General features: G+C 43.1%; 1 pseudogene; it reads left to right on the top strand.

Moving 5' to 3' along the window:
* The first annotated feature begins 228 nt into the window (after positions 1-228).
* Positions 229-328, top strand: LOC118154256 (U6 spliceosomal RNA; annotated as a pseudogene).
* The last annotated feature ends 10,237 nt before the right edge of the window (positions 329-10,565 follow it).

The following is a 10,565-nucleotide window of genomic DNA, read 5'->3' as shown; positions in this document are numbered from 1 at the left end:
TCAAGAGACCACCCTGGCCAACATGGTGAAACCCCCATATCTACTAAAAATACAAAAATTAAACAGGCATGGTGGCCCACGCCTGTAGTTCCAGCTACTCAGGAAGCCGAGGCAGGAGAATTGCTTGAACCCGGGAGGCTGAGTTTGCATTAAGCTGAGATCACACCATTACACTCCAGCCTAGGCAATAAGAACAAAAAAATTCCGTCTAAAAAATAAAAATAAGACATGCTTGTTTTGGTAGCACATATACAAAAATTGGAATGATACAGAAAAGATTAGCAAGGCCCCTGTGCAAGGATGACATGAATTTATTAATTTTATTTATAAAAGAAAAAAGCTAGGTCTCGAACTCCTGACCTCAAGTGATCTGCCCGCCTCGGCCTCCCAAAGTGCTGGGATTACAGGCATGAGCCACCGAACCCGGCCACCCCCTACTCATTTTAAAAGGCAATTTTTATCATATGCCAAATGCCCAAATTTACTTGGCTTCATTGTATATAATTATTATCTTATAAATTTATACAGCCACACAGAAGTAAATGTAGGTGTACACTTTGAGGTTTAGCTCACTAATGGAAGATTGCTAAAGGAAACAGGAACTAACCAAATCAGAATACACTGGAATAAAATATATTTTACATTAATGTTAGCTGTGTGTCCGTGTGTGTCACAGACACACACACACACACACACACACCATGTTCCCTTGGGTATGAGCCCACCTGGGCATTCTCAATGTCTTGCCAAGTTGTGAGTTCAAAATAGGTATGACCAATCAAGGTATGAGGGAAAGTGGCTTCAGGGTTTTCTTCACCCTTAAAAAGGAACGGAAGGCAAGGACTTTTCTTTTTGCTTCTGGACATTGCCATCTCCCTGTGACTTCTACAACTCTGCGCCCATCTTGAGTGATGAGAGGCAGCCTGAGAAAACAAGCTGAGCACAGGAGAATGGAAGGAAGGAAAAAACCTGGCTCTTCTGCAAGGCGAGGTGACTCACACATGTAATCCCAGCACTTTGGGAGGCCGAGGTGGGCCGATCACTTGAGGTCAAGAGTTCAAGACCAGCCTGGCCAACATGGTAAAACCCAGCTCTACTAAAAATACAGAAATTAGCCAGGCATGGTAGCGAGCACCTGTAATCCCAGCTACTAGAGAGGCTAAGGCATGAGAATCACTTGAACCCAAGAGGTGGAGGTTATAGTGAGCCAAGATCACATCACTGCATTCTAACTGGAGTGGCAGAACAAGACATTGTCTCGAAAAAAAAAAAATGCCAGGCATGGTGGCTCACACCTGTAATCCCAGCACTTTGGGAGGCCAAGGCAGGCAGTTCATGAGGTCAGGAGACAGAGACAATCCTGGCCAGCATAGTGAAACCCCATCTCTACTAAAATACAAAGAGCCGGGTGTGGTGGGGCGTGCCTGTAATAAAAAACACCCAAAAACAAACAAAAAATCTTGGCTTCCAAATTAACTACTAAACCACCACCCCTGAAGACATCCTAACACCATACTCCTTGAGAGACGGTTAATCAAGGACCTCATTGTTTAAGCCCTGCTGAGTTGGGTTTCTGTAATTTGCAGCTAAAATATCCTAACTTCCAGCTTCCCTAAGATGTTGCAAATAGCAGAACATTCTCTTCTCCTCGGTAGAGGTGAACTGACCCTACTCTCTCTTTGAAGTCATGGAGTGTGGAGTAGGATGAGAGGGAATTTAATTAAACTCAATAGGTCAAATAAAATTATAAAAACACAGGCTATCCAGCCTGGGCAATGTGATGAAACTCTGTCTCTACAAAAAATACAGTGGGGGAGGGGGTGCTGAGGTGGGAGGATCTCTTGAGCCTAGGAGGTCGATCTTGCAGTTTGGGAGATTGTACCGCCACACTCCAGCTTGGGCAACAGAATGAGACTCTGTCTCAAAACAAACAAACAAACAAAAAATGCAGGCTACTAACGATCACTTACAACCCGAATATGTGATACCTTAACATGGATTCACGGAGAAAGCTGCTGGTTTCCTTATGACGAATGATATTTCTTGAATTCTCATGTGATATTGTATTATCTTTTTCTCATTACTTTAAAGATTAGTTAGAAAATAGGTTCGAAAGCATTCCTAATGCCTTGGAGCTATTTTTGCAGAGACAGGAAATTACTCTGTAGACTACAGAAAGTTAAAGCTAAAAGAAACCTTCCAGGGTCTCTAAAGTGTTGGTTTTCAACCAGATGACTTTTTAGTCATCTGGAGAACTTTAAAAAATTATACTAATGGCTGCATCTTATCCCCAAAGATTCAGATTTTATTGGTCCAAGGTGGGGCCTAAGACCAGGATTTCTTTTTAAAGGTCCCCAAATACGTATTATTTTATTTTAATTTTGTAGTACTTTGCCTTAAGTTTTTGGGTTTTTTGTCATTGTCGTTTTGTTTTGTTAGTTGTTGTTTGAGATGGAGTCTCACTCTGTCACCCAGGCAGGAGTGCAGTGGTGCGATTTCAGCTCACTGCAACCTCCGCCTCCCGGGTTCAAGCAATTCTCCTGCCTGAGCCGCCCGAGTAACTGGAATTACAGGCACCTGGCACCACGCCCAGCTAATTTTTGTATTTTTAGTAAAGACAGGGTTTCACCATCTTGGCCAGGCTGGTCTTGAACTCCTGATCTCGTAATCCGCCCACCTTGGCCTCCCAAAGTCCTGGGATTACAGGCGTGAGCCACCACACCTGGCTGAATTGTTCACTTTAAAATGGTTTATTTTGCAGTGGCTCACCATTGCACTCCAGCCTGGATGACAAGAGCAAAACTCGAAAAATCTCAAAAAAAAAAATTAGGCAAGGTGATGCACACCTGTAGTCCCAGCTACTAGGGAGGCTGAGGTGGGAGGATTGCTTGAGCCCAGGAGGTCAAGACTGCAGTGAGCTGTGATCGTGCACTCCAGCTTGGGCAACAGAGCCCCTATCTCAAAAAATAATAATAAAAAGATAGAAAGTGGGAGAGGGTTTCATGGCCAAATCGGCTGGGCCCCTCTATTATTCCTCCCCTCTTAGATCTGCTCGTTTGTCTCTCATTATCAAAGTGGTCTGAGAAATCTTGCAGCAAAGTTCCCCAACTGCCTCTTCCCTAGGATCTTCAAGATAATCTCACTCTAGAACTTATTGAAATACCTGTTAAGGTTCTTTAAAAACCACTCTGGGAAATACCTTTAAGAAAACTTGCTTATTGGCATAGAAAGATGTATACGGTGATTTAGTATACTAAGGTAGTCACAAGATGGTTTATGCAGTAGGATCTTCTTTTTGTGAAAACGCTTGTGTATTTAGGCCAACAGTGTTATTTGTTACATACTGTAACAAGAAAATTTATTTTTCTTTTTTAAAATCTGTACTTTGAAATTTGTCAGCTGGGCACAGTGGCTCATGTCTGTAATCCCAGTACTTTGGGAGGCCGAGGAGGTGGATCACCTGAGGCCAGGAGTTCAAGACCAGCTTGACCAACATGGTGAAACCCTGTTTTTTTAATAAAAAAAAAGAAAGAAATTTGTCTTGAAGAGTTATTTGGGTAAAATTATTTTGAAAAAAGAAAAGAAGTAACTATACATATTTATATTTATGTTCCTTTTATATTTTACTTTTGCCGTGTTCTACCTACACCATTTCCCAATTTTTGTTCTTGTCTCATTACAGACTATAAATTGGAGTCTGTATTCATTAACATAACAGTGAGGGTGAGATTTCTTTTTTTCTTTTTTTTGCCCAGGCTATTGCCCCGGCTGGAGTGTAGTGGCTCAGTCTCGGCTCACTGTAACCTCTGCCTCCTGGGTTTAAGCAGTGCTCCTGCCTCAGCCTCTCAAGTAGCTGGGATTACAGGCACATGCCACCACACTCAGCTAATTTTTTTATTTTTAGTAGACAGAAGTTATTGCCAAGTTGGCCAAGGTGGTCTCAAACTCCTGACCTCAGGTGATCCATCTGTCTCGGCCTCTCAAAGTGCTGAGATTTTAGGCATGAGCCACCATACCCAGCTGATGGTGAAATTTCAGGATACAAATGAACATAGCTTCAGACTCTGGTTCCTTAGGAAAGCATGGATCTGCCTGTACCATAATTTCCCATTCTGTGAGTGGATTCGGCTCCTCTATTCTTGCAGTCACAGTCCATGAACAATTGGAAAATCCAGGGAAAAAACAGTGGCTCTATGCAGCCCAGGCAATGCAAGGAGACATACTTAAAAAGCACGATCAAGCAACACAAGGAATTCTGATTTTTTCCTCTATCTAAAAAAAATTAAGAGGAGTCCATTTAAAGTGATTAGTGGCTGGGCACTGTGGCTCATGTCTGTAATCCCAACACTTTGGGAGGCCGAGGTGAGCAGATCCCGAGGTCAGGATTTTAAGACCAGCCTGACCAATATGGTGAAACCTGGTCTCTATTAAAAATACAAAAATTAGCTGGGCGTGGTGGTGGGCACCAGTAGTCCCAGATACTCAGGAGGCTGAGGCAACAGAATTGCTTGAACCCAGGAGGTGGAAGTTGCAGTGAGCCAAGTTCTCACCACGGCACTCCAGCCTGGGCGACAGAGTGAGACTCCATCTCAAAAAAAAATAAAAATAAAAAATAAAGTGATTAGGACTATTTTTATTGTTTTATTTTTATAGATGAGATCTTGTGCTGTCACCCAGGCTGGAATGCAGTGGTACAATCGTAGCTCACTTCAGCCTTGAACTTCTGAGATCAAACAATCCTCCCACCTCAGCCTCCCAAGTAGCTGGGACTACAGGTGTGTGCCACCACATCCAGCTAATTTTTAAATAATTCTTTACAGTGACAGGAGTTCCATCCACTATGTTGCCCAGGCTGGTCTCAAACTCCTGGGCCCAAGCAATCCTCCTGCCTCGGCCTCCCAAAGTGCTGGAATTCCACGTGTGAGCCACCGCCCCTCCCCAGCCCAGTAGCACTGTTTATTAAAATCCCTTTCACTTTTCTCCCTCCCTAACTCACAGCTCCCGAGTTAGTTCCCTCTGCAGCTGCGACATTACCACAAACTTAGAACTGAGCAGCTAGCAACACAAATTTATCTTCTTACCATTCTAGAGGACAGCCCTAAATTAGTCTCAGGGGACACGTCAAGGTGTCGGCAGGGCTGGTTCCTTGGGGAGTCTCGAATGGAAAGTCCATTCCCTTTGCCTCTCCGGGCTTTCCAGCTGCATCCCTTGCTCCTGAAACCCTTCTCACATCACCCGACCTCTCCTGCTGATGCACCCCCTCTCTCCTCCTTTGACCTATCTGCCTCCCTCTTATAAGTAAGTACCTGTGCTTACCTTGGGTCCATTTGTATAATCCAGAATGATCTTTCCATCCCAAGAGCCTTCATTTGGCTGGATGCAGTGGCTCACACCTATAATGCCAGCACTATGGAAGACCAAGGCAGGTAGATTACTTGAGGTCAGGAGTTCAAGACCAGCATGGCCAATATGTAAAATCCTATCTCTAGTAAAAATACAAAAATTAGCTGGGTGTGGTGGCACACACTTGTAGTCTCAGCTACTCAAAAGGCTGAGGCAGGAGAATTCCTTCAACTTGGGAGGCAGAGGTTGCAGTGAGCTGAGATCTCATCACAGCACTCCAGCCTGGGTGACAGAACAAGACTCCGTCTCCAAAAAAAAAAAAAAACCCAGCCTTAATTTAGTCATATCTACAAAGTCCCTTTGGCCTTGTAAACTAATATATTCACAGGTTTCAGGGACTAAGGCACAGATATCTTTGGGGGCCATTATTAACTGACCACACTCCGTATAATTTCTTTATTTTTTGTGAAGACAGAGTCTCACACTGTTGCCCAGGCTGGAGTGCAGTGGCGCAATCTTAGCTCACTGCAACCTCCACCTTCTGGGTTCAAGTGATTCTCCTGCCTCAGCCTCCTGAGTAGCTGGGACTACAGGCATGCACCAGTACGCCCAGATGATTTTTTGTATTTCTTTCTTTTTTTTTTAAAGACAGGGTTTCACCATGTTGGTCAGACTGGTCTTGAACTCCCAACCTCAAGTGATCCGCCTGCCTTGGCCTCCAAAGTGCTTGGATTACAGGTGTGAGCCACCGTGCCCGGCCGTTTTTTTTTATTTCTTAATAGAGACGGGGTTTCACCATATTGGCAAGGCTGGTCTCAAACTCCTGACCTTGTGATCCTCCCACCTCGGCCTCCCAAAGTGCTGAGATTACAGGTGTTAGTAAGCCACCATTTCTGGCCCCCAGTCCATATAATTTCATGAGAGCCTCTTGCTCTACCAGGTGTTGTAAACTTCTTCGTTCCTTTTCTCTTTCTTGCCACAGTTAGCCACTGAGACTTCTGCCCGTCAATCTTGCTCATCTGAAAAAGGGGGCTAATAAATGCCCCGATTCGGCAGGGCTGTGATGAGACTTGTATTTGAAGCACATGACACTATGATCAACTGTCATCTACTGCTGGCCCCAGCCTGGAGCCAGCACTCCTACTGCACCCAAATCTCATTAAACTGCAACCCCTAAACACTTGCTAGAGAGGAAGAAAATGCAAGTACTGTCTTATAGGGTGTGCTGGCTCATGCCTATAATCCCAGCACTTTGGGAGGCTGAGGCAGGCAGATCAGACCAGCCCGGACAACATGGTGAAACCCCATCTGTACTAAAAAAAACAAAAAACAAAAATTAGCTGGGCGTGTGCCTGTAATCCCAACTACTTGGAAGGCTGAGATAGGAGAATTGCTTGAACCCGGGAGGCAGAGGTTGCAGTGAGTCGAGTTTGTGCCACTGCACTCCAGCCTGGGAGACAGAGCAAGACTTCATCTCCAATTAAAAAAAAAAGAGCATTAATTCTTGTGCCAATTATTCTTTCATAGGTATCTTTGGCAATAGGAGAATATCATGAAAAACAAGCATCTATATTTCGAAAGGACACAGATTGTATTGATACGGTATTGCCTTTTTACTCATTCATATGCATGTATTGCTTCTATTAAACAGGACATAGGATGTAAGGAGACTTGCTTGAGAGCTCCATTTCGCAACAGCAATAAAATACAGCCTAACTCTGCAGGAGAATGGATACATGAAATGGGCATAGACATAGTGGAACCCTCTACAGCTGTTAAAATTAATGACCTAGAGCAGGGGTCAGCCAACAGCAAGCCAAAAGTGACCCATTGCCTGATTTCGTGCAGCTGACGGGCTAAGAATGATTTTTACATTTTTGAATAATATCAAAAGGACCAAATAAGAATATTCATGACACGTCAAATTATACAGAAATCAGACTTGAGTGTTCCTAAGTAAAATTGTACTGGAGCGCAGCCACATCTCTTCATTTCTGTATCACTGTGACCACCTCTCTGCTATAGCATCAGGGTTTGGCAGAGTAAACAGGAACCATATGGCTCACAAAGCCCAAAATATTTACTCTGGCCCTTTAGAGAAAAAGAGCCCTGAACAGGAGATATGTGGATCAACATACATAGATCTCAAAAATACAATGGCAAATTTGGAATGCAAGTTGAAGAACAATCTGTACCATACCAATCATACAATTAAAAAATAGTATGTATGGATTTGAATTTTTATATGCATAATAAAATACAAGGAACAGATTGAAAGGTACAACTCTTGATAATGGTTGTCTCTGAAGAGGGAAGACGGAAAGTAGAAATGGGAAGGGCTACCAAAGAGATTTCCAGTTTATTATTATTGATGACTTTTCCCTTTATTAAAAAAAAAAAAAAAACTAGCTGGTGGGTTTAACAGTGTTTGTTACTGCAAACACTTTGTGCTTTTCTGAGGTTTATTTTTTTCCCCAAACCTGTGTACACACACACATATTTACACATGTAACATTTTTTTTTATTTTTTGAAACGGAGTCTCACTCTGTCGTCCAGGCTGGAGTGCAGTGGTGCCATGTCGGCTCACTGAGACCTCTGCCTCCTGGGTTCAAGTGATTCTCCTGCCTCAGCTACCTGAATAAGTGGGATTACAGGTGCCCACCATCAAGCCCGGATAATTGACATGTACTTAATTAAAAAAAAAAAAACTGACCATGCATGTGTTTGTATGGTCATAATTTCTTTTTTAAAAAATTTAAGCCAGGCGCGGTGGCTCACGCCTGTAATGACAGCACTTTGGGAGGCCGAGGCAGGGGGATCACCAGGTCAGGAGTTCAAGACAAGCCTGGCCAACATGGTAAAATCCCGTCTCTACTAAAAATATAAAAAGTAGCCAGGCGTGGTGGTGCATGCCTGTAATTCCAGCTACTTGGGAGGCTGAGGCAGGGTAATCACTTGAACCCGGAGGTGGAAGTCACAGTAAGCCAAGATCGCCCCACAGCACTCCAGCCTAGGCGATAGAGCAAGACTCCATATAAAAAAAAAATTAAGGGCCAATTCATACCCAGCCTTTAAAGCTCATTGAACAACATGGTGGGCCCCAACTGTCAGAATTTCAGAGCCTTGGAAATTTCTGCCACTCTGTGCCCAGGCCTGCTTCATGCCCTGCCCTAGGCACAAAGAAAAGCACTTGCTTCCCCTCAGAGTGGGCAGGACCTCCCATCCCTCTTCCCATTGTCCTCCCAGGGTTCACGGCCACCACACCTGCTTAAGCTTGAATCACTGTTAACATTTACAAAACATTTTTATGAGACATCCACCTTAACAACTTCCAGCGAAATCACTGGGGGGTCGTGGGGAGTGGGGTGGGCTTCTGGCTCCCTTATCCCCACTCCAGGGCTGCTCATTTCGGGTCCGATGTGAACAGTTCCATTTCTGCTTTTATGCATCGGCATAAACGTTTCTTGCAGCCCATAAACGCCTTGGCCATTTTACCAGTGTCATGAAGGATGTTTATGACCCAAATATGAAAACTTTGTGAGAATTAACACTTAGGCAAACTGGCTGTGTTATTTTTGGAAAGAAATACCTTCTCAAAAAGACCCCAAAGCAGGCAGGGGCTGCATGTGAAAATACAGCCGTGTTGGCACACCTACGTTTAAAACCCTGCAGATAGTCTATGATTGAAACTCTTTGCTGCTGCTCAGTCACAGGGCGGTCCTGCAGTTCTTAATGGTTATCAGCTTCCTGTTTGAGTGTTTTTATAGCATTATTATGTTGCAAAGTGAATGAGGCAAAATAAAATAGGAAAAAAGATGCTGGACCAGGAGGTTAATAAAAATCCGTGTTGTCACTCGCCAGCCTCCCTGTACAGCTTCTTTTTCCATGACCCTCTGAGTCACTTTGTATTGACAGATGCCATTTGCTCATTTACGATGTGATAATAAAAACCTTCAGCCTTGTTCAATGTTATTCTTTTCCTCCCCTGACAGGAGGGAACCAAATGGCTTGTAGTCCCCTCAGCAGGCATTTTTTCATTAAAGATAATAACCTTGCAATGAACAACATTTAAAAGACATTTCAGGAAAGTGGCAGAATTTGGTCAGGGAGAGAAAGCTCTATGGCAACCCACTAACCACTCAGAGAGACCCAGAAATAATTAGATCTGTAAAGTGACCCAGATTTCATCCAAATTAAAAAATATTTAAGTAAGCATGGATGAACGCTTGCCAAGTATGAGCCTGAATGACAGTCTGTGCAGTGAAAATCAAACGTAAGGCTCTTCGCATTTTTGCAATCGTGTTGTTTGCATAAAAGAAGACACTTAAGTAATAACTGCCTGATATCAACTTGTAATTAATCCTATAGAATCTTCTACCAAAACATTTCCCCGAATTTCTGAAATTAATTTGTTTCTGGTATTTGACTCTGAAGATAATTTAAAATAAAGCCTGAAGGCTTCAGAGCTTTTTATTCCAAAAAGTGACACTTTACACAGCTTTATTGATGGCAATCGTTTTCAAAATTAATAGTTTTCTGATCAGGCACATGCTCATGCGTGTAATCCCAACACTTTGGGAGGTCAAGGTGAGCAGATTGCCTGAGCCCAGGTGTAGGAGACCAGCCTGGGCAACATGGTGAAGCTCCATTTCTACTAAAATACACACACACACACAAAAAGTGGCCGGGCATAGTGGCATGTGCCTGTAGTCCCAGCTACTCAGGAGGCTGAAGCACAAGAATTACTTGAACCCAGGAGGCAGAGATTGCAGTGAGCTGAGATTGTGCCACTGCACTCCAGCATGGGCAACAGAGTGAGACTCTCTCTCAAAAAAAAAAAAAAAAAAAAAAAAATTAAACGTTTTTGGCTAGCAGAGCCATATATACTTATAAGATGAGTGCTTTTTGTCACTAGTTCAAATCACAGTTTAAGTGTACCCACTAGTTTCAAACAAAGCCATATTAGACAGTTGTGACTCAAATTGCTCCATTTCTATAGGTGCCATAAACCATAAATTAGAGTTGTTGGCAGTCAGCAGATGTCTTTTAAAAGAACATAGACAGATTGATGTGTTTTAACGTTAACTCTCTAGAGTCTAGACAGAAATTCCTTTATAACCACCAGTTTTTGTGTATCCTTCCTGAAATGTTCTATATACAAATAAACCTATATATTAAATACAAGGCACATCCACTCTCTGGAGTCTAGACAGAAATTCCA

Source organism: Callithrix jacchus, chromosome 5, assembly GCF_049354715.1.
Source record: "Callithrix jacchus isolate 240 chromosome 5, calJac240_pri, whole genome shotgun sequence".
NCBI classification, from domain to species: domain Eukaryota; kingdom Metazoa; phylum Chordata; class Mammalia; order Primates; family Cebidae; genus Callithrix; species Callithrix jacchus.
Note: the sequence above shows the minus strand (reverse complement) of the source record. Positions and strands in the feature narration are given on the sequence as shown.